The sequence below is a fragment of the Periplaneta americana genome, chromosome 8 (genome assembly GCF_040183065.1).
Source record: "Periplaneta americana isolate PAMFEO1 chromosome 8, P.americana_PAMFEO1_priV1, whole genome shotgun sequence".
NCBI classification, from domain to species: Eukaryota; Metazoa; Arthropoda; class Insecta; order Blattodea; family Blattidae; genus Periplaneta; species Periplaneta americana.
Window position 1 is genome coordinate 102,256,921 of NC_091124.1, and position 25,228 is coordinate 102,282,148.

Consider the following 25,228-nt stretch of genomic DNA (forward strand, 5'->3'; position numbering starts at 1 on the left):
ACTAATGCCGTCATATTTCGAAAATACTGAGTCAGTACTTCAACCTCCTACCATTGCTTTTGGTAGCAAATATCGATGGTGTTCGGGTAAAGAGGGTTGTTATTTTTTGTGGACATGGAGTTTTCTTCCGCAGGTGAGTATACAAGTTAAATTCTACAAGTGGGTGAGCAAAAGAATAAAAGAATACTATCAGATATGTTAAATTTGTGTAGAAAATTATTTCCAACAAGGATCTTAAGTTTAATTTTCATTTATCTCAAAACTCATTACTATGACTAGGCTCCGTATTCCAGCTACCTAGAAACTGGAATGAGGTTTGCATTATTCGAAGTATATGTGACATCACATCACAGGTACAGGTACGTTCGTATACAAAATAGTTACGCATCCTCTGCCCTCTTCATCTAGATAGACAAAACCGGGACGCAATAATCCTATCGATCATTGTTCTTACTAATCGTATTATTTAAATAAGTACATCTCTATGGGTGATTGAAGATTCATTGAAGAAGTAAAATGCCGTAGGTAAGACGCTCAAGAGTGTAATATTACAGTGCGTAGTTAAGGATATTTGAACTAATATTTTCACTGTCAATATAGACAACATTAAACATAAATTGTGTACAATAAACGTAAAAGTGATGAGAACAGTGCACTGAAGGATACTGCAATACCAAAAGACACAGAAAGTGTGTTGGACGTAATCCAAAAGAATCAGTACCATCACAATCTGAAAATTATGAAGATATTAACTCGATGTTTAGCATGGATATTCAGTGTCAACATTTCAATTAATAAACTAAATAATATACATTTTAGGGAATTTCTAGAAAATTAGTGGGATTTCAGTGATAAGCGACATGCAATATCCTAATAAAACACGAAAAATATTAGACAATAGGAATATCTTGTACTGCATAATGCACCAATAACGTAATGCGTTAATGAAAGAATTTCTTGCAATATAAAATAATTTCAAGTGATATCCGCACATATTCAAGTTTCGTAACTTACGAATGCATGTCATTATTCACTGCAAAGATCACGCCGAAAATGAAAATCACGGCTCAAGCATGTGTTTACTAGTATAGCTTCAGAATGTCGGGAGTTGACTGTACTCCACAGACACGAAGCGACGACCTGTTTGTTTACATCCTTATCCTTTGCATTACCTGTGTTCGGCATACTATATACCCAATTTGTCTAGGTAGCTGGAACACGTAGCCTAATTATGAATTACTTGCCTTTACCCAAACACCGTCGATATGTAGGCCTACATATACAACATACTCACAGATAGCTATTCCTACGAGGAAAGGCGTGTTGCTGTTAGAGGCATATTGCAACTGTATTGAATAAAATTAAATATTATGCTAATGTTGAGTCAATGAATGTAATATAATTACATTTCTAAGACTGCCGTTAACATAAACAAAATAAAACAGTGTCCCGACTGTTTGTCCCGAACAGTGTGTACGGCGACATTTTGTAAGAAGTTTAAAATTCGTACCGCATTATTAATTAGTAGCAGACAATTATATCGCATTAACAATTTAGTCCCCTCGTTGCTGCGTAGAGTCCTATGGCAAACTCGTGGCACCAACATGCGCGAGCTTCTTTCTGAGACTTGGGAGTGGGAGGTTCTATGTGTGCGGTAGACTGCTTACTCATAGAGCGTACTGTTCAAACACTCCCAGCAAGACTCTTGGGCGAGTCCATGTAAGTGGATGCCAATTCGTCTTTTGTGCAGGTGCCACGAGTTTGCGATCGGGCTCTGAGAGTAGCATTAACAATTTAAGATGCGTGGACGTCGTCTCACTACCTCTGAAAAAGTAGACGTCCTAAACTGATCTACAATGGTTTCCTTTATACAACATGTGCAGGAGGAAGAAAAATTGAGTAGAGATGTAAAAGATGAAATTAATGTTCGGTGCTAATTCATCTTGCAGTCACCAGTCTGGAGGCACTCAAGTTAACCGATCATATGCACGCTCTTGACTGGGGTGGAGGGGGGGAAGACAAGCTACCGAAGAAATGAGTGCAATAAAAGAAGCTACTCAGATTTCTATTGCGGAGACATCGTCTATAACAAATTGGCATGTTACAAATAGGCTACATCAAGTGAGACATATCTCAAACTTCCCACGACTACAGCCATTGTAAAAACTACTCAATGTATAAGAACACAGCATTTGTCACCAAATCCTACAAAATTTAATTTAAAAATTTTCCCTATTGATTTATGAAGTTTGAAGCGATGACTCACTATATTACTAATTCATTGGAACCTTTAATAAATTCAGAATATGAAGTTTGTATCAAGTTTATTTCTCCCTTTTTAAAAATAAATCGCATTCTTTAAAATCAACAAATTCCCTTTAAACCTTATAACCTTTAATCAAACAACCTCATACCAAATTACATCTGTTTGAACAACTTAAAAATTGACAACAATATCTACGGATTTAAAGAGTATCTGTAAAATTAGAATTCAGTCTTTCAGGACTTTCTTTATCTCATATCTCAACAAAATTAGCACATGATCCTTAATACTCTATCAATCAAATCATAATCTATACGAACCATTACAGCATACAGACACCCGATGTAACTCCATTCCAGCCTAGCAGAATCCTGTATAGCCTACCATCACCAATCTCCAACCATTGGTTGAATATCTCGTTACCAAGCAATATCAAAGCCCCTTTGTTGTTGTTATTGTTGTTGTTGTTGTTTGATTTAGAGACGTCCTATCAAACTATGTCGGTATTTTGACGTCTTTGTTATGCACTGTTAGTATATAATCTTTGTACGAGATAACCAGAGAGTATACACAAAGTCCATTTTATAATTTCATTTTACGATTTACTATGTGTTTCTTAAGTTCCTTGCAATTAATGTGTTCTTGATCACAAACTAGTGCTACTATATTCCATGCCCAATGGCCCTTTAACTCAATTTTTTCAGAATATAGAATTGTTGTTCTTTTGTAGGGTACAACCAAGGATAATATGATTTATGTCACCAGTTTCTCCACATTCACATAAGGAAGAGTCTTGTAAACCTATTTTGTGTCTAAATTTCGGTGTTAATGCTACTTGAGTTTGTTGAGTAGAGATATTTCTTGACGGGGTGACGGATGTTTTAAAAACAATAAGCCCCTTTTTATCTCAGCTGATCGCTCCGACTGTCCTCAACTCCCCACTTGCCCCGCCTCCACCATCCAGGTGGGGGCGAAAGGCGACCGACGCATGCGCATAGCAACGAGAAAACGTCAGGATTTGCTACATCGAAATTCCTTCTTTTCTGAACACATATTCAAAGATCATAAAGAAACACCAGTGATATATATGATTACATTCTGCCGGATTACAAAAGAAACCACTGAAAAATACCGTTACAAGTTGCTATGAATGAATTATAGGACAAGTACCCCGAGTCACAAACTCACAAGCAAACATTCTCATGGGGGCAGATAATAATAATTTTTTTCCTCTGCTTTAATAATGTCAAAACAAGTGTTCATATAAATTTTGGTTACTCGATCGCAATTACCAAGGCTACCAGAAAGTAAGTTTCTCTGGTGCCGTTTACAGAAAGAAAACACAATTTAATGGAAATTTTTTTTTTGGAATATATACAGCAAATTTTTAGCTACGTTTCAACATATTCCCCATCGGAATTGAGATATTTGCCACACCTTGGTATCAACAGAAAGGTGTAGATGTCTGTCACACACTACTTCCGATTCCAAGCGGTAGATTTCTGCGACACAAGGATGCAACATTTGATCCCACGGTATAACAAATGTCTCAATTCCGGTGGGGAATATGTTGAAAATAGCTAAACAATTGGTCTATTTGTTCGAATATATCATTCCATAAAATTCTGTTTTATTTCTGTAAACGGCCCCAAGCAAACTTACTTTCTGGCGGCCCTCGTAATTGCGCTCGAGTGGCCTAAATTTGTATAAGCACTTGTTTTGACATCATTAACATAGTGAAAGAAAAAAATTGACTTATTTTATCTGCCCCCAAGAAAACGTTTGCTTGTCAGTTGACTGAATCTTCTAATGGGAAATTCATATCATTCCCTCTATGAATTTATGGATAAACTGTAAAGTGATGATGAAGAGATTTTCCGTCGGATTTTTCGATTGCAAAATGGCGCTTCTCCAACAAAGAAAAAAAGAAAATACAAAGAAATCGATCGCGGATTGAGCATGTTGTCGGTCGGTATCATGAACATAAGAACGGAAAAATTGTGCTTTATTTCAGGTCAGTAGGTCATAATTTTCCTGCACTAGCTTAATATTCTAAGTGTAAATAAATAGGACTAAAGTGCTCACCATTACTTACTCTCATACTTTTTGTATTTTGTACTTATGGTAGGAGTACTTCGTACTATTAAAACAAAACATATATATTGTACATATCTTCAACACACACTTTTGACACTTACACCATTAATGATTTATTACATTTGTTAAATAAGCAACTTTGTAACTTTTCTATAGTAAAATTTAGCTTGTTTCTGCCATCATCGTATTTCTAAAAATATTAAGATGAAGTAAAATTTTAAATATTAATACAGGAAATTTAAAAACTTGTTTACTTAACAAATTTAACACATTTTTAGACATATATTATCCTGGAAATCATTACTAATTACAAACAAAGAAATAAAATACAACTTCTTACTGAAATGTATCATTCGTATAAATTTGCGTAATGAGTGTGAATAAAATATTTGGGCTTAAACATATATAAAAATAAATATTTATTTCAGTATTGAAGTAGTAAAATAAATCAAACTTTTCATCCAAATCATCTTAGTAATCTCTTCAATATCCTTCCTTCTCCACAATGACGTTATAGTTACTTACCTAGACGCACAGCGAGCGCTGCTGTGCTGTACAAAATTGAAACCCTTCGCGCATCGTCATCATTGTGGCAAGTGTGGCATTTAACAGGTGGTTGTGATAGTGATTGCGAGAGTATCCAGTGTGCATTTGATGAATCTATCATAATGATGCATTTTTGTAAGGCTTGTAACTGCTATAGCATCAGTTTTCATGCGTAAATAACGATATTTAAATGCATCTAATAATTTAACGTTCAATTATTACAAGCAATAAATAGAACTTTCATTTAGATTGAATTATTCTGTCAGCTTAGACTAAAACTATTTCGGCAAACATATTTCTGGTATTTTTTTTAAATATGATAGCGGCATTACAATAAAATACGTGTGTTATTTCTAGCTTTCCTTCTAAAAAAAGCAGAACTACTGTTGCGATGGCTGTCTGCCATTAGAAGAGATAATTTTATTCGAACAAATTATCACAACACAAATTATATTCTGAACATTTCACAGAAAATTTCTTCTGGAAATCACATGAAAGCAATAGAAGATGACGCAGTTTTCATCCCTTTTTAATTTTCCAGAACATCTTATGTGGATAGGTTCAGTGTTGAACAAAGTTAAATTCACATAGATCTAATTTTCATTGGCTTGCACTTCATCATTTAAAAGTATATTTAGTAGAAATTTTTTCGTAGTATAATATTATTTTCACGTAGAAAAACACCCTATGAGGATTCTGAAAAGAAGTACTGGAGTCTCAGAACCAGACATTGTAACTGTTATTACGAATAGTTCCCTGATACTATTAGTGCGGAACACAATTATATGCCCAGTCCCAAGAAAAGATTAGAGATTAATTGAAGATGAGTTACAGAAAAAGAATGAACAGATTAGGAGTTTGAAAAAAGAAAATCAGGCTTGTAAAAGAAAATGTGACAGATTGTTGTTTAGTCAACTGTCCGAAGACAGGTCTGAACATCACTTGTGATACCAAGAAGGCACCACTTATGAGGCAATTAGGCCAGGAGATAATGGGGTAGTGTGGCCAGTTCCTTTCTCCCTCCATTGGATACATCGCCGACTAACTACATATTACACTGATCAGACTAAAGATGTATACAAACAATATTGTTCATCCTCTGACACATATCAAGTAAGATGTACTGCCTGATAATAGATATACATATCAGCCAGAACCTCAGTCAGAGGATGTAGAAAATATGCAGTTATAATATCAAACTTAAGAAGCTTGACTAAAAAACTGAAGAAAAAACAACCTGTTTAACGCAAGTTTTGACGATATTGTAAACAGCAAATTTTTCAGATCTGATGCTTGATTTAATAAAGAGAGTTACAATATCTCATAATAATAATAATAATAATAATAATAATAATAATAATAATAATAATAATAATAATAATAATAATAACAGACCTAAATTATTATTATTATTATTATTATTATTATTATTATTATTATTATTATTATTATTATTACGTATTGCCTTATCGTAAGATGAAACAGAATCCATCATCTGTTTGGAAGCAAATGATGAATTCTGGGTACAGTGGATTTTATGTGCAGATTGTGCACATTTGGACTATATCGATTCAGATAACATTGATTGTTTTTTATGTTCATTGTAAATAAATCCAATAATTGTCCCACATAATCAATGTCTTCAAGTACTGTGGCAAAGGTTTGTTGTGGTATCAAAAATGTCCACTTTCGATTGAAAATTATTTCATACTAATGATTCGTTCTTTTTAATTACTTGTATTTGTTTAAATTGTATGACAAATGGTGTTTACTGTATGTCCGATACTGGGATCCATTTTTTTCTGTACTGTAATATCAAGGTTGTTTAACTTTCATTGTTTAAATAATTTGTCTTAACTGTACATATACCATTAAATTCATGGCTATTGTGAGAGTAAAAGTCAATTGATCATATCTGCAGTATTATTATTGCAATCAGTTACTTACATTTTCTACAATTACTGTTGAAATGGCTTAAGTGTCCGGTACTGTGAGACCTTCCCCTATGGATTATTTCAGAACAGGCAAGAAATGTAGAAATAAAGGCAATTGAAACGAAAATAAATATACTGAGAGTAGTTGAAAATAGAAAGGAGAAAGGAAACGAACAGGAAGAAAAGCAGAAAAATAATAGACGGAATATGAAAGAAGATATGTGAAAGAAGTACAGAATGATTCCCCAATTGTACTGAGCAGTATAATATGTGCGCGAAATGTGCTCTCAGCAGTGTACATTCTACAAATTAATATGTTAGATTAAATTGATAATTAAATACGTTCATTGCGGAATTCAATATTAAATTATATTGGCCATCGGAAATTGTATGATGTGATTATATTTACATTATTTAACATTTTTAGGTGTGATGGAGTTTAGTAACACAAATTTACATTCCTATTATTGCATCCATTTGTTTCTTGATTAATAAAGTTAAGCTATGCCATTTTAATACAACCAATCTACAATTGCGGAGAAATTAAATATTGTGTCAGTAGACTACTGAAATTGTGCCAATTCATTATTTATTGCGTGAAAAGAGTAGCGCAGAAACTCTTCGTGTCAGTAATAAGATCCGTGGTGAAAATTAATTAAAAGTATCGCTTGCTTTTGCAATCATAAGAAGTTACAACGATTCTAAAATGAAAATGAAGAATGTGTCTCATCACCGACATACATAGTACAAAAGTTACGGATGGAAATATGGAGATGGCACAAGATTGATAATGAAGATCGCCGCTAACGATGTTTTCTGGGCTCTTATGGATGTCAGACGAGAGAGCTCATCGTATTATAACTAGATGTGTTACAGTGAAGTAGTTTTTGAAATATTAATGCAGCATAATTTTAATTAGTAACGGCAGGAAATATATTGGAAATAAGTATTATTATTCGGAGGAGAAGCTTTTATTATCCATTCTGCTCTCAAAATAGCTTAAATTAGAATTTATAAAAACAATTATATTACCCCTTCTCCTGTAAGGTTTTGAAAATTGGTCTTTCATTTTGAGAGATGAACAGAGGTTAAGGGTGTTTGAGAATAAGGTGCTTAGGAAAATATTTGGTGCTAAGAGGGATGAAGTTACAGGATAATGGAGAAAGTTACACAATGCAAAACTGCATACGTTTTATTCTTCACCTGACATAATTAAGAACATTAAATCAAGACGTTTGAGATGGGCAGGGTATGTAGCACGTATGGGCGAATCCAGAAATGCATATAGAATGTTATTTGGGACGCCGGAGGGAATAAGAGCTTTCGGGAGGATGAAACGTAGAGGGAGGATAATATTAAAATGTATTTGAGGGAGGTGGGATATGATGGTACAGACTGGATTGATCTTGCTCAGGATAGGGATCGATAGCGGGCTTACGTGAGGGCGGCAATGAATTGCAGGTTCCTTAAAAGCCATGTAACGGCAGGAAATAAAAACAATTCGCATTAGGTCTTCATATGAAAAACTAGGATTGGCATAATTTCTCATTATCATCGTTACATGTGAGGAGAGTGGTAGGCCTATGCCGGCAGGTGATTTTGACTCTGAAAAGGAGCAGCATTATGATTTGGATCAATCCTTATTTTGTGTTGATTTTTTTCATGCTTGACTCAAGAATAATTATTTTATTGTTCTGCAGTATTTGGATGACCCATGACAGAAAGCCAATTGTTAATGATATTCTATTCTGTTTGACAGTGATTTCATGAATTTATTTAAAAAGAAAGTTTGTTTGTTTTCTTCGAGATAAATGGTTTCAGTTTAAAGGTAACGAAACGCCGTATAATGACTGAGTGAAAAAGAGAGAGTACAATGAATCTGCCAGAACGCCTGTGCAACATCCGCCATACAACTCTGAGTTCGCATTTTTCTATTTTTAGGCTTTCTAAACTATTACAGAAATCGGAGTAGGCTATATCAGAGTCGCGGCCGCAAATTTTATGCGTGCATACACTGCCTGGATTGGATGCTGAATATAATTTATTTATTTGTTTATTATTTATTTATTTATTTATTTATTTATTAGTTATTTATTTATTATTTATTTATTTATTTATTCTGGCGAAGTTAAGGCCATCAGGCCTTCTCTTCCACTTAGCCAGAAACAAAAGAAGCTGATGTAATTTTACTAATATTTAAAGAACACTAATAAAAAATGTATGCAATTGTACAAGCACAAGTTGAGTAAAATAATGCAAACATACTAAATAATAACTACAAAATAATAAAAGGCTACAATTTACATTCAATGAATATGCATGCAGTAAGAGAACAAATATTACAAATTACATGAATAACAAATTCAAAGTAAATTATAAATATACAACACTGAAGAAAATTATATATATACACACACACACACACACACACACACACACACACACACACACACACACACACACACACACACACAAAGGAGAATTAAACATGAATATTGGTCACGTGTTTAAACAATCTACTTTTAAACTGCAATATCGTTCGACAGTTCCTGAGGGAGCAGGGTAGGGAGTTACAGAAACGAATTGCTGATATGAGGAAGAATAGTGAGCTGTTTTATGGCAAGGTATAGATAATAAAGGGTCATTTTAGAGTACCCAGGCTGTGATAAGAGGACAAGAAATTAAAACACACCGAGAGATTTTTAGGCGAAGAAGTATTGATGATGCGATATAGGAAAATTAGTGAATGGATATATCTTCGGTCCTGTAATCTTACCCATTGGAGCGTTTCAAGGGAAGGTGTAATGTGGTCGTATTTGCGGATGTTGCAAATGAAACGTATGCAGGCATTATGAACGCGCTGCAATCTTTGGGCTAAGTTACAATTTAAATCTGTTAATAGAATGTCGCAATAGTCGAAATGTGGCAGCACCAATGTTTGTATGAGGTACCCGTTGCTTATATACCTGCAGCCTGGTTTGTTATGAATTGTTTCTTACCACTGCGAACGTTGTATCGTTTCACTCTCTCGAGTTACACTGCCTCGTCTGCCGCGCGACTCACCATTTCATGCAAATTGTCCCCAACCGCGTACCCCTAGATGACGTCACTTGCTCCAACTCAAGGTTATGTTGGATACATTTATTCTTCATCTGTCGATCGCCGTTTACTTTATTCCAATATGTCATTCAGTTTAGAAATTATAGACGCAATAAAACTGGTCTGAAAATGTGTCGGTCGATATTTTAGAATGGCACCCTAGTACTGGACCTAACTTATAGACGGATTTACGTCAAACGATCGAAGTTATCATGAGGTGAATATCTCCTGCTCTACTGTGTCTTCAAGACTGGGTAAAAGACGATTTACAGTAAAGCATGCGCTTCAGAACCTTCTAACTAAACGTGAAAAATGTACCACTTTCGAAGAAAACTTCATACTATTAGCAACCTTTGAGTAGTAATAATAGTTGCAGTAGTATGTAGTAGTATTTCAATAGAAATTCAACATGGCAGAGAAATAAACAGCCGACAAGTACGCAGCATACAGCCCTCTATCAGGGATATAATTCTTTCACATACCGTCAACACCACACATATCTCCCAGTTTTACTTCCCTCCCCGAAGAAGTCACGCTAATGATATCATTACCATTTAAAATTCAATCCATCGTTGTCGGGCGAATTTCAAGCTGTAAATGTCGGATGCAACGGGTAGCCTGTATCGCTAGACAACAACTCTTGTATTTGGAGAGCGTATGAAGATTATATATATACATGTATACATACCTATATGTACCAGGTATATTTTCTTCTATCGTACAAAACTAATTTGGCAATGTAATAATAATAATAATAATAATAATAATAATAATAATAATAATAATAATAATAATAATATAATAATAATAATCGAATATCTACAAATGAAGACGAGCTGCAATACTCAATATATCACCTGAAAATAATAGCACAAAATTTCAATATGAAAATTTCCCCAAACAAATAAAACATTATGGCGTTCCAAAGGAAACAGCCAGTTTGGAGTAAAATTTGCATTGGAACCTATACGTTAGAACAGGTAAACTCATTTAAATATTTAGTTTATAATTTGACATATTTACCTGTTACTGATATATCTGAAAATATTCAACATTTTAATGAAGCCCTAAGAACTATCAAACAGGTTTTCACAACCACGAAAACCCAAAAACAAACCAGGTTAAAAGCATATAAAGTTCTAGCAAGACCTGTCCTCATGTATGGTAGTGAGGCCTGGACTGTCCGAAACTCAGATGTTCAACGTCTAACTATGGAAATGAGATTTCTAAGGAAGACTGCCGGCTACAACTTGTTTGACAAAAAAAGGAAGGAACTAATTTCAAAACAATTTAAAATTAAACCTATTTATGAACATATCAACCACTATAGACAAAAATTGCTTAAACATGTCAATAGGATGGACCGTTCCTGACTCCCAAGACAAATTCTCCGCTATATACCACATGGATGACGATCTTTGGGACGTCCACTGAAAAGATGAACGGATACCGTAACAAGCCACTAGGCCTAATACATGCAAGGACGATGGTGATGATGATCATGATAACCGAATGTTATAAAAGTAAGAATAGGCCTAATACTGGTGTTATAATAAGACATCCTACATTATATGATGAAGGATCGGTGGAGCGGAGAAAAATTCTCTCGGGCGGCGGGATTCGAACCGGGGTCTTCAGCTCTACGTGCTGGCGCTATATCCACTAAGCCACACCGGATTCCAATTCCGATGCCGGGTTGAATACTCTCAGTTTAAGCTCCACCCCTTAGTTTTTCTCTTTAGTGGCCAAACCTCATGCACTGTGTCACAGATGTGTGACAGTGGCACAATGTCTAACACACTAATGTGCAGTGGTGCACTCATTACGAGTGACTAAGTGGCCGGGATCCGACGGAATGAGCGCCGTCTTAAATCACTAAGTGATTATATACGCATACCTATCATATTATAGCGATGTACCGAAGTGCATGATATTTCCATGCAGGAATTCTGCGTTATCATATGATGAAGGATCGGTGAGGATTCAGTCCGGCATCGGAATTGGAATCCGGTGTGGCTTAGTGGATAGACCGTCAGCACGTAGAATTAAAAACCCGGGTTCGAATCCCTGTGCCGGAGAGAATTTTTCTCCGCTCCACCGATCCTTCATCATATGATAAAGCAGAACTCCTGCATGGAAATATCATATTTACTTCGGTACATCGCCATAATATCCTAGGCTACATTATGCCGTCTAATACAGTCTTACAAAGTTTTAATTTGTAAATAAATTATTACTACGATGTTAAATTTAATATGTTTTACATGCTAACATGAATTGATTTGAAAAAAATGTTCAATCTTACTTTAAATACTAGGTAATAGGCTACACTGAAAATCATTGTATTATTGCAGGTTTACTTGTGTTATATTGCTTTTGAATTTTTTAGATTAATTTAATATGATCATAAAATAATCTTCAACTTTATTACATTAGAAAATAAGACTAAATTAGAAAATGAAATTAAGGAATTCATATTCAGTTACACTACACGAATGTACAATTTTCTGGGAACAGATGTAAATTATTCGTGTAATTTGTGAGGAATTGGTAAAGATAACCACGACTAGGGGAAATCAACAACGTAGCATTCCAAATATCAATTTACCTTATATAAAGCGAACGTTTGGAGTTTGACATTGCATTCAGACAGGGCGGGCTTTGAATATTGGTAACTCCGAACAAAAGGAAATTGTCAGTCACGTGAACTATAAATAAAGAATCGCATTAGTTTCTGTGTTTATTTAATACTTCCACTCAATCTCCATTAAATGTCAATACGCAGAGATAACGCAGTTTGAAACCCGCTTTCAAAAACAGAACATCCGTTCCAATTGCTGCTCGATGCTATCAGGGAATGGGCTCGGCTAGAAATGAAGCATAAGTTATTCATGATGCAGCTGTCAATAACTCCCTTTCTGCGAGGGATGTGTATATTTTGTTTTTACAGATGAATGATTGGATTGAAAACAGTTCTTTTTTTTGTTAACTCTACTATCTTTCAGAATGCAAACACGCGTTTAATCGCATTTGCCTTATTTTGAGAGAGGATTAAAGTTTTGAAATCAAGTTGGGTATTGAACTCAATACTGTTCTGATAACATTCTTGCAAATTACCCGAATTCTGCGCTTCGGTGTTCCATATTTGCTGTTGGGAACTAATCTACCAGAGCGATATCGGATTCGCAGCCTTCGCACAATGCAGAAATCCTACATCACTTTCTTTGTTCTTCATGCGCAAATCCTGTTCCCGTGATAGAGGGCTGCTGCTTTCTCTGAACTTTCACTCACACTACATGGCTTAAATCCTCAAGCAGCACATCCACCAACCAATTATCTTTCTCATATCAGGAGTGCAAGCGTAGCATCAAATAGAATATTTATTTAGGTTATTACTATATTACTATTATTATTTATTTAAAATGTTCATTACCACAGCACAATGCTTCAAAGTTAGCATCTGAAAATTACTCTCATCCACATTACATTCCAAAATAAATACTTCCTTTGAAGCGTCTTGTTTCTCCATAAAAGTGTTACATATAGTCACTTACTGTCGCATACTAGTGGTAAGATTTAATACACATGTCGATATTTTCAGCGAACGAAACTTTAGAGATGTTACAGTGTATAAAATGCTACTAACGCAACTATAACAGAAAAAAATAATTGAAGGGTTCAGAGCCATAGTTGTTGTTTATTGATATTTCTGGCTTTGAGCCATAGGCCGATTTAGGGTCTTATACGCGCAGGACTCCCTCTCCAGCCATTGTACATAAATAGCAATATAAATATATTTACACATATGAAACTATTTGTGGCATAAGTGCCAGTAGGTGTGTGAGTGCAGTGACTGATTCCTTTTATTTTGTGTAGGCCTAATTTGTTGATTTGCTATATTTGTAGGGGACTAGTTAGTATTAATATAATATACATATGGTACATATCAGGAATGGTGAACGGGAGAAGAGTTCGGGGTAAAAGATATCACCTGATAGACAACGTTAATGTATTATTAAGGGGAGATTAAAAGGAAAGGAAGAATTTGGGAAGAATGAAAAATGCTGGGTTTGCAGTTAAAGACCCGCTCTTGGGCAGAACACTGTGCATGCATGCATGCATACATACATACACACATACATACATACATACATACATACATACATACATACATACATACATACATACATACATACATACATACATACATACATATTTACGTACATACATATTTTTTGTTGAGATTATAAAGTTTCCCCTTCCGGTGATAGAAGCGTCTGAATGATTATGGAGACTTTCATGGGGTAGAGTTATTTATTGATCTGCCTCTCTGTTGCTGTCGTGTGTCCTCTCAGACAGTATTCAAATTTTCAACACATGTTTGCGGTTTTGTTTGTGTGTTTTAGTTTGGTGGTTGGGGCTGGTGGTAGTTGTAGAGGAGTTTCTCCAGTATTATTCTGTTGTTTGTGTTCGGTGGATTTGCGAAGATGTATTGTGTATATACGCGATTTACTGCCGAATGTGTGTATTTCCTGTGGGCCAAGCGCCATTTATTAAAAACGGAGAAAGTAAGGGCTAAAGTTAAGTGAATATCATAGTTTACTGAAGATTGAATATCATTTAGTTTTAATGTGTATACTTTATATTACTTGTTATATGTTTCCATTGAATTATGGCAATAACTTCATTTTAACCCTTGTTTTCTACGGTTTTAGTAAATGGCACTTGGCCCACTATAGTTCTGAACCCTTCAATTATAGAGCTAGTGCTACCTTAGACTACAGAGAAGAATATTGAATCAGGTATTTGAAAAAAAAAAACACACACAAGTATATTTTTAGCCAAAACCAATTTATTGTGTTTCTGACATTCAAGCATATAGGCCCTACTAAGGCTTTCAATAAGTAATTTCAACATTACTGTAAATAGGCGCCCCTAGCTGTCAGCATCGGAATCTTTTAGTGTGTAATAGAGGAGCGATTATTACATAAGGAATATTAAAATCTTTAAGTAATCATATTTTGTGAATACAGGGACTGTTTATGATTTGTATTAAGTAACACCACCCTAAAAATCTTCACTAGTTATGATAAAAAGATGTTTCGTAAAAATACAAGTTGCAAGAGGAAATAATGCAACCCAGTGTTTTACGGCATTACAAGAAGCTTGTGGGAGAGAAGTTCAACCATAACGAACTATTGCAAGATGGGTGGAGACGAGGCATTCGCTTTCAATCAAGAGTTGACATCCAAAGAGCTTTAGATCGATAAGTGATACAGATCCAGAAATGATGCTGCAGATGGAGTCCGCAGTCTTCCAAGGATTTGGCAACATATTGTAGACAAGGCAATGAACTATATATCAAGTGTGTAATGCCAAAAATAACTTACAGAAATGTAGTGTGAATCAGCAACTATGTTGCCATTACTTTTCGAATGTTGCCCTGGTGGTTGCACGTCTGTCTATAGGGGAAAGTAGACGTGTTCACTTAATTTTAAGTGACGATATTATGACAGTATTTCCTTGAAGAGGATGAGATCAAAAGATTTTATGAAGACATATTTTTTTGGCCTAGTCGTAACGAGAGATGACGCACTGAAGTGCTACAGTTATGCTAGGTTTACACGACGACAGTTTCGAGCGAGAGAAGATCTAAAGTATCAGGAGAGCTCTATAACGGAGTGTTTACACGGTGACAGAATATAGCTTCTCTAAACTCATTAGCGAGCTCTCATGAGATTTATATAATTCTAAACTCTAATGTTACTCTCCGGACCGTTTACATGTTGCAGACAGTTTAGAGTGAGAGAAAGTGTTACGAGCATATAGAAAAGAACAGGCTGGTCAGTGCGTTTACAACTATGGCAGAAACACAACGTTTTTCGGCCGCTGTAGTGTGCAATTCTTCTGAATTGAAGAGCGCAGAGGAGAAATAGATCTACGTGGGAAAATCCCTGGATATCTCGCCGGAACACGCATGGAGCTTACACATCGGACCTGTAATTGGCAAAAAAGACACAACTATGGGGATTGTCATTAGTATAAAGGAAAGGCTGTTGGTCACATTACGCTTCCTAGCAATAGGTTTATACCCTAAACGCATTATTTTATTGTTCTTAACAGAATAAATTATGAATAATAATAATAATAATAATAATAATAATAATAATAATAATAAATAAACATATGAAAATGGTAGACTACATTGCTCATGTAAAATGTATTAAGTTTCTTTCATTATGTTCGAAAAGATATGGTGTATGAATTGAACAGCAGGAAGGTATTGCCTGAGTTTATAATATGTAATATCTTTTCATATGAAAAATGACAACCATTTATTTTAATGTAATTGATACGTAGAAGTTTTGAACTTACGTCTATTGACCATAAAATATTGTACGAAGCATTTAATACGCAACGATGAGTCCTTTAAATGCCCCAAATTTCAATGTCAGTAAGTATTCTGCTACAAATATCTAGAACCGAACAGCGGCCTGAGCGGCGGAATTGCGTCTCTACATTTACTCGGCGAGAGTTTAGAGAAGAGAGGGCTAAAGATTATAGCTGAGTATAGCGGAACCTGGTGAATCTTGGAGGGAGAGAACAGTATTGTGGTGTGGGATCGACTACCGACCGATGTTACGTGACGAGATGCAAGGGAGACTGAACAAGCGTTACCCCCTCCACTCTTAACCGCCCGTAGAACTGGTTTCTCCATCAAGGTCAAGCTTCACCAGGTTCCGTTCGAGCTATATCACCGTGTAAACGGTTTCGAGAGTAGGTATCTCGTTGACTCTAATTAAATATTAGAGAGACTAAATAGAGCGGCCTTGAAAACTGCTCTCGCCGTGTAAACACCCTGGACTAGGAACTCTCATATGCTCTCAACTCTCATTATAGCTACTCTAAATTATTCAACTCAGTTGAACTTTATCATAAACTCTCGCGACAGAAGCAGTATAAATGACGGCCAAAAACAATGGAGTGTCGAAGACACGAAGATTGATTGAAGCATATGAATTGGAAAGTTGTTTGTGGAATGTGTTTAATAAGAATTACAAGAATAAGGACCTTGAGAAAGCAAGCATTGTCAAAATTAGCTGAGACTGTTGAGGCGTCTGAATTTGGCTTCCAGTTTTGTTAATTCATTGTAATTTGGCCATAATTTTTAGCAAGGTCCATTGTTTTAGTTGTTAATTATTTTGTGGATTTTATTCTTGCTTATTTATTTGCTGGAGGAGGTACAGCGAAAGCTCCATAACCTCCAGTAAGTGCGAACTGTAATAATAATGATAATAATAATAATAATAATAATAATAATATTATTATTATTATTATTATTATTATTATTATCACTATTTTATTATTAACATCATCACTATTTTGTTATTATTATTATTATTATCACTATTTTATTATTAATATTATCACTATTTTGTTATTATTATTATTATTATTATTATTATTATTATTATTATTATTATTATTACTGTGCAATTATCACCATTCACTTGATGTGAAATATTTTCTATATTCCTTTAATACTATTTGATAACGCATCATATTATAATAATAACGCTCACCTAGTACATTACAAACAAATCACATAACTGGTACAGTAGGGTCTGTACCGGTATCTGTTAACAAGAATATAGTTATAATTTAACAAAACGAAATAGGCACAACTATTACACTGTATTAGTAGGACCATTATAAACACAATATTATAATGAAAGAAGATGAACAACGTTATGTGAAAAATTATTGTTTTTTTTTTTTTTTCCTTTGAACACTCGGTCTCTTTTGAGGAGCTTAAACGCAATCAGTCATTTTCATCGCAAATTCTATACACTTTTTTTTTTTTTAAATATTGAAGGTAAATTGGACTTTGGCCCTTGTAGCAAGAATATTTTTTTTTCCTCTTTAATTTTGGGAGGCTCAAAGCACATCTTCTTCTTATTCTTTTTCTTCTTCTCAAGAACCACTTCTTCAGCTGCATCCGTTGCCTTTCTTTCATCAGGAAGCCTGAAAATTGTCTTTATATAGGGTTCCTACAAAAGACCTTTCCGGTTTCGAACACATGTAATTTACGTGCTATGAATCTGAGGTGCATGAAAATAGTACCAATGGAAAGAGAAACTCCAAGCGTTTAGTTTCTTGACTTAAAGATGTTCAATGTGTGCATATTAACCCTAGCAATACCAACGGGGGGGTACTTTGTGTCCACCTTATCCAAAATTTATATTTTCAATATCTAACTGATGTATTAAAAATACGAAAATACTATTTATTGTCGGTTATGAATCTTTCTATCTTACTGTGTTATTGTTTAATAGTTTTCACTGATAGTTTTACCAAAACACGACTATATGTCAAGGTGGACAAAAAATATCCCCCCCTTAGTAAATGGTGCAACCCATAATACAAGGTTTCACGTTATTTCAACTATTTCAAGAATGATGCAGGACTCATGGCCAATATAATTTTTGTGCTTTTGTGTTACTACACATGTAATGCACCAACAATGGACATATTTATTCTTTTTTTTTTTTTGTTACGCTCCTCACTGTCCCTACAATGGGCATATTTGGTCTTTCTATTTCTGTTACACCTGATTGGTCTGATGAAGTGGTGTGATATTTATGTATCCTACTTGTTTCCGACAATTACATTTGTTGTTCAGTCTACTAGCAATGAGTCGAAAGACCACAGAAGAGTTATTGGAAGAATCTACAGATTCCGAAACTGAAATTGAAAATGATGACGATGGTGAAGTAGTGAGTGAACCTGAAGACCAGTGTATCATGCGTGACAAAGTGGACGGGGATGAAGTGGAATCCAGTTCTGAAGATGACCCTGACAACTTATCTGAAATTGAAATCAGTGATAAATATGTTACTAGTACTGGAAGAGTTTACGTTTCCAAACCACCTCGAATATCAAGACGAGCTGCACAGAATATTGTGAAAGAACGCGAAGAACTACGAAGTGAAGGTAAAGTGGCCACAATAATAGAGTCGTTTGAAAAGTTCTTTATTCCGGAAATTATAGACAGCATTATAAAGTATTCTAATGAAGAAGCGATTAGGCAGAAAGTACCAGGAACAAATAGACTTGAATTCCTTGCTTATATAGGGCTTCTCATCTTTATGGGCAAAGAAAGTGATAGCAAAACAGCAGTTACAGATCTTTGGTCCAATATTTCTGGAAGATTTGTTTATACTGCTACTATGAGCCGAACTAGATTCCAGCAGCTAACTAAAATAGTAAGATTTGATAACAAAAACACACGAAATGAACGCAGGGAGTTTGATAAATTTGCCGCAATGCGTGAAGTATTCAACAAAATGAACTCAGTTTTACCAAAATGTTATTCTGCTGGAATGCACACTGTTGTAGATGAAATGCTTACATTATTCCGTGGAAGATGTCCCTTCAAAGTTTTCATGAAGGATAAACCTGGGAAGTATGGCATACTTATACGTATGCTTACAGATTCAAAGTCAAGATATGTTATCAGTATGGAACCATATGCAGGGAAGAATAAGAATACAGCGCAACAAACAAATTCAGCTACAGCTGTCGTAAAACGTTTGGTTCATCCTATAAATAACTCCGGGCGCAATGTAACCACAGACAGGTACTACACATCTGTTGACTTGGCTGAGGATCTATGGAACAATCACAAGCTAACTCTTGTTGGAACTTTGCAGGCAAATAGGAAACACATTCCTCAATAACTCAAAGAAGTTTCTGGAAGAGAATTATATTCCAGTAAATTTGCTTTCAGTGATCCTGATACTGGAAGTGTTCCAATTACAATTGTTTCATACGTCCCTCGTGAAAAACCTAAGCGGAACCTTCTTATGTTATCCACTCAACATTATGATGATGCAATTGGTGCACCATCTGATCCAAAGAAGAAAACAGTAATAAATCTATACTACAATGACACTAAAGGCGGTGTCGACACAGTGGATCAAATGGTACGCAAATATTCAACAAAAAGAGCTACCAGAAGATGGCCAGTGTCTATTTTCTACACACTTCTTGATATAGCAGCTCTAAATGGCTACACCACATTTATACTGAACTTTCCAGACTGGAATAAGAATAAACCAAATCAGCGGCGACTTTATCTACAAGAATTGGGATTGAAGCTCTTAACTCCATATATTGAAGAACGGGCAAGAAATGTTACAGGACTGCAGAAGTGTGTGATTTCGGCAATGGAAGGAATTCTGAAAAGGAAAATCAAGCAGACAAGTGGAGCAAAAGAAGTTTATGGTGGTAAGGGTCGATGCCATTTGTGTACTAGAGACTGCCGATCAAAAATAGAAAAGTACAACAAAGTGAGCAAGACAACAATCATTTGCAGTGTTTGTAAAAGGTACACATGTAGTAAACATAGCAAGAAAACTGTGGTCTGTTCAATATGTGAGGACGGGTGTGAAGAAAGTGATGTGTAGCATTTTACAATTTATTTTGTGACTGTTACACTAACGTATTTGTTGGAACATATACAATGACATTTCAATTTGTTTCTTTCATAATAGTACATACTATTCGCTGATTGTAAGTGTGGTAAACAAAGCAAGAAAACTTGTGTCCTGTTCACTGTGTGAGAACTAATGTGAAGAAAGTGATGCATAATATTTTCCAGTTCTATGATATTTTCTGGACTGTTGCATTGAAGTACTTGCTGAAAAATATACGACAACATTTAAACGTTTTTTGCTTTATGTATCCGTATAGTACACAGTATTTGCAGATTGTAAGTTTGGTATAAGTAGCCTATAACAAGGAAACGGTGGTTTGTTCAATATGTAACAACGAGGGTGAAAATAATAATACGTAATATTTTCAGACTGTTTTGTTGAAGTAAATTGTTCGAAAATATACAATGATATTTAAATTTTTATCTTTTATAGTAGTACATGCTATTTGCCGATTACAAATATTTAAGAAATGCTCAAAATTAAACATTTTTATAGTGGTCACAAAATATCCCCCCCTTGGTACTACAGGTCATCAAAATAGCTTGGTATTGCTAGGGTTAATAACCGACTGGTTCACATGAAAATTAAGCTCTTCTGTCGTCTATAGCAGCCATTTCGCCTCAACAATGAAAAATTTGTTTATATGCACTATTATGAGGCGTGTTATCAAGTAGGGAAACAATGTTAACACAACTAAACTTTTTAAGTTTCTCTTACCATTGGTACTATTTTCATGCATTTCTGATTCATAGAATGTAAATTACATGTATGCCGACTTGAGCTATAATTTGCACATTTTTGATCAAGACTGTCAACTCCGTTCTTCGTGCAATTATAGTATTCTATACGAATAAATAAATAATGGCTCACCCAACAATATTAGTAACGCAAGTGATATGCGCGGTCAGGTTACACAACTGCTGACACACTGCTCAGAAGTTAGATGGGTGATGATGTCATAAAAACGCACTGACCAGCCCATTCTTCTCTAAATGCTCTCTCTCAACACTTTCTCTCACTCTAAACTGTCCGCACCATGTAAACGGTCCGGGGAGTAACTTAGAGTTTAGAATTATATAAATCTTATTAGAGCTCGCTAATGGGTTTAGAGAAGCTATATTCTGTTACCGTGTAAACACTCCGTTAGAGAGCTGTCATGATTCTTCAGAACTTCGCTCTGAACTGTCGCCGTGCAAACGTAGCATGATTATTACTTTATACTTGTATTTCAAGAGTTATGCGCAAGCTTGTATAATCTCGTACGCAAAAGTCGCGAAAGTTAATGAAAAAGTTCAACTTAGTTGACTAATTTAGAGTAGCTATAATGAGAGCTGACAGTATATGCGAGTTCTCTGTTCAGGGTGTTTACACGGCGAGAGCAGTTTTCAAGGCCGCTCTATTTAGACTCTCTATTTAGATATTAGAGTCAACGAGATACCTGCTCTCACAACCGTTTACATGGTGATACTCAGCTATAATCTCTAGCTCTCTTCTCTAAACTGTCGCCGTGTAAACGTAGCATAAGACTTCAAAAACATATCAGTGTTTTCACTTTCAAACATTTTTGAATTTTTTTCATTTTTAATACGAAGAAAGAAATACATAGACACTAGGTACAAATTTGTACATAAATAGCTTTTGTTATCATTATCTTACTTATAAAATAAACACAAACTATTATAATTTTTACAGCAAAAATTCTATGTTTTTAGAGACAACACACGTCCACGGACTACAGGGCACCTTGCCGTTCTCAAATATAATTAAAGGCTGCTTTATAATATTTAGAACTATTCCATTTCAAATGAAAACTCAACTCTAAAAAAAATAAGAATATAATCCAATATTTATAAGCTGCAGAGAGTTTTTTTTTTTTTTTTTTTTTTTTTTTTTTTGCAATTTTCTCAAAACTTATAGCTAAAGACATGTGGTTTCTCAAATAAACGATTCAATTTTATTCTCATTATATGACCTACTATCGACTTGACTATACTATTCACGGCATATTACAACATGAAATTAGAGTCCTTACTAATGTACAAATTAAAAACAATTTTTTAATAATTACTTTACTCATAATACGAGTATATTAGAACTAAAAAATAATAACAGATCCTAAGTGTAATATTTATAAGCACAAATTTGAGTTTCTAGGAAAATTGGTCACGTTTCTATTTGACACACCTACTATTAGTCATACCGAATTAGTCATATACATATTTGTCAGATGTGGAATAGTTGTCACTCTTGTCGATTTGTCACTAAGTGTTTTTGGTCACATGCGGAATATTTGTCATATTTTTAATTAATAATATTAGATCAGAATTTATGATTTATTAATGACAAAACTGAACATGTACAAGTAAGGTTCTCTTCCGAATTAGGTGAAAACAGTTTACATGAGAGATAATTTAACATGTTTCGTGAGAGATTATGATCTATTCTACGAAGATATGATAAAATAATCCCTTGTGTTTTATATTCTTCTTAATTCTGTATCATTCTAGCTATTCGGGAAACCAGTTGAGTATACTTCCCCTTTTTGGTAGGTGGAGAGTGTCCAGGCTGTAATTTTATGATGTCCCTGTGTACTTCTGCTACTTCATGTTGCAGTTGTTCCAAGAGATGGTACAGAGATGGATAAGTCCTTCCTTTCAGCGTGTCCAGTTTCGTGTGCCAATGTGCCAACCTTCAGATGTGTCAATTGTACGTGGAACATTTTCCACTGTCCGTTGATAACAATTCCATATATTCGACGGATATCATGGTTGCTGCCTAGCTCTTCGTCTTCTTCCTCTTATATAATTGTCTTCCACGTAATCAAACACGGGAATTAAATAATTCTGTATTGTAAATCAAATTCTGGCCTATGTCTGTGGTCATTTCTTTACGTGTGACAAATCCTGAATGCGTGATAAATTATACCCAACTTTCGAGGAATATCACTTCTGTTGACGTCGTACAAAATTTTGTCCAAATATATATATTTTTTGAGAAGATTAACTCCATATGTAGATGAAATTATTGGGATCATCAGTGCGGTATTAGGCGTAATAGATCGATTATTGTTCATATTTTTTATATTCGACAGATGTTGGAGAAAAAAAATGGAAGTATAAGGGTACAGTGCATCAGTTATTCATAGATTCATAAATTTCAAAAATGCATATGAATCGGTTTAGAGAGAAATTTTATATAATATTCTTATTGAATTTGGTATTTCCAAGAATCTAGTTCGATTAATTAAAATGTGTCTCAGTGAAACTTACAACAGAGTCCGTATAGGCCAGCTTCTGTTTGATGCTTTTCCAATTCACTGCAGGATAAAATGAGGAGATGCACTCTCACCTTTACTTTATAACTTTGGTCTAGAATATGCCATAAGGAAAGTTCAGTATAACAGAGAGGGTTTGGTATTAAATGAGTTACATCAGCTTCTTGTCTATGCGGATGACATGAATATGTTAGGAAAAAATCCACAAGCGATTAGGGAAAACGCGGAAATATTTGAAGCAAGTAAAGCCATAGGTTTGTACGTAAATCCCGAAAAGACTAAGTATATAATGTCTCGTGACCACAATATTGTACGAAATGGAAATATAAAAATTGTAGATTTATCAAATATCTTGGAGCAACAGTAACAAATATAAATGACACTCGGAAGGAAATTAAACGCAGGATAAATATGGGAAATGCGTGTTATTATTCGGTTCAGAAGCTTTTGTCATCTAGCTTGCTGTCAAACAATCTTAAAGTTCGAATATGTAAAACAGTTATATTACCGGTTGTTCTGAATGGTTGTGAAACTTTGACTCTCATACTGAGAGAGAAACAGAGATTAAAGGTGTTTGAGAATAAGGTTCTTAGGAAAATATTTGAGACTAAGAGGGATTAAGTTACAGGATAATGGAAAAAGTTACAGTATACAACTCAGAACTGGAAGCATTGTATTCTTCACCTGACATAATTAGGAAAATTAAATCCAGACCTTTGAGATGGGCAGGGCATGTAGCACGTATGGGAGAATCCAGAAATGCATGCAGTGCTAGTTGGGAGGCCGGAGGAAAAAGACCCTTGGGAAGGCCAAGACGTAGAAGGGAGGATACTATTAAAATGGATTTGAGGGAGGTGGGATATGATGACAGAGACTGGATTAATCTTGCACTGGATAGGGACCGATGGTGGGCTTATATGAGGATGGCAATAAACATGCGGATTCCTTAAAAGCCATTTGTAAGTAAGTAACGAATCCATATTGTGTGACGAATTGTACCCGTTACGAATCCTTAATGTGTGGAGAATTGTATCGGTTACTAATTCTTTATTTGAGACGAATTGTACTCATTACGAAAAATCCGTGACGAGGTTTCCGGACATCAAAATTTGATACTAAGGAATCAAATTTCTCTTTCGCCGAGATTAAGATTGTAGGAGAAAAGAACTCTTTATCTGTCCTTGAATCCTCACGACATTACAGTTACGTTCCTTCATGCATTTTCTAACATCAATTTTGGCCCGTGAGTTTCTGAGCTATAAGAGTAAACTTGCATAATAACTTATAATTTATCGCTACGATTTGAGGCAATTAATTGTCACCATCCGCTCAACAGATATTGGAACTCTAGGGAATAATATTACACAATTCAGATATTTTGCTTGCAGTGGCACAAGGGCTAAAATTGAACAAAAATTAAACCAACAAAACCAAGAAAATTAAGAATAAATTAGTGGATTCCTTCGCAAGAAGTGAATAATCACTTTACTTACAAGTTTTGTCACACCCATTCAAG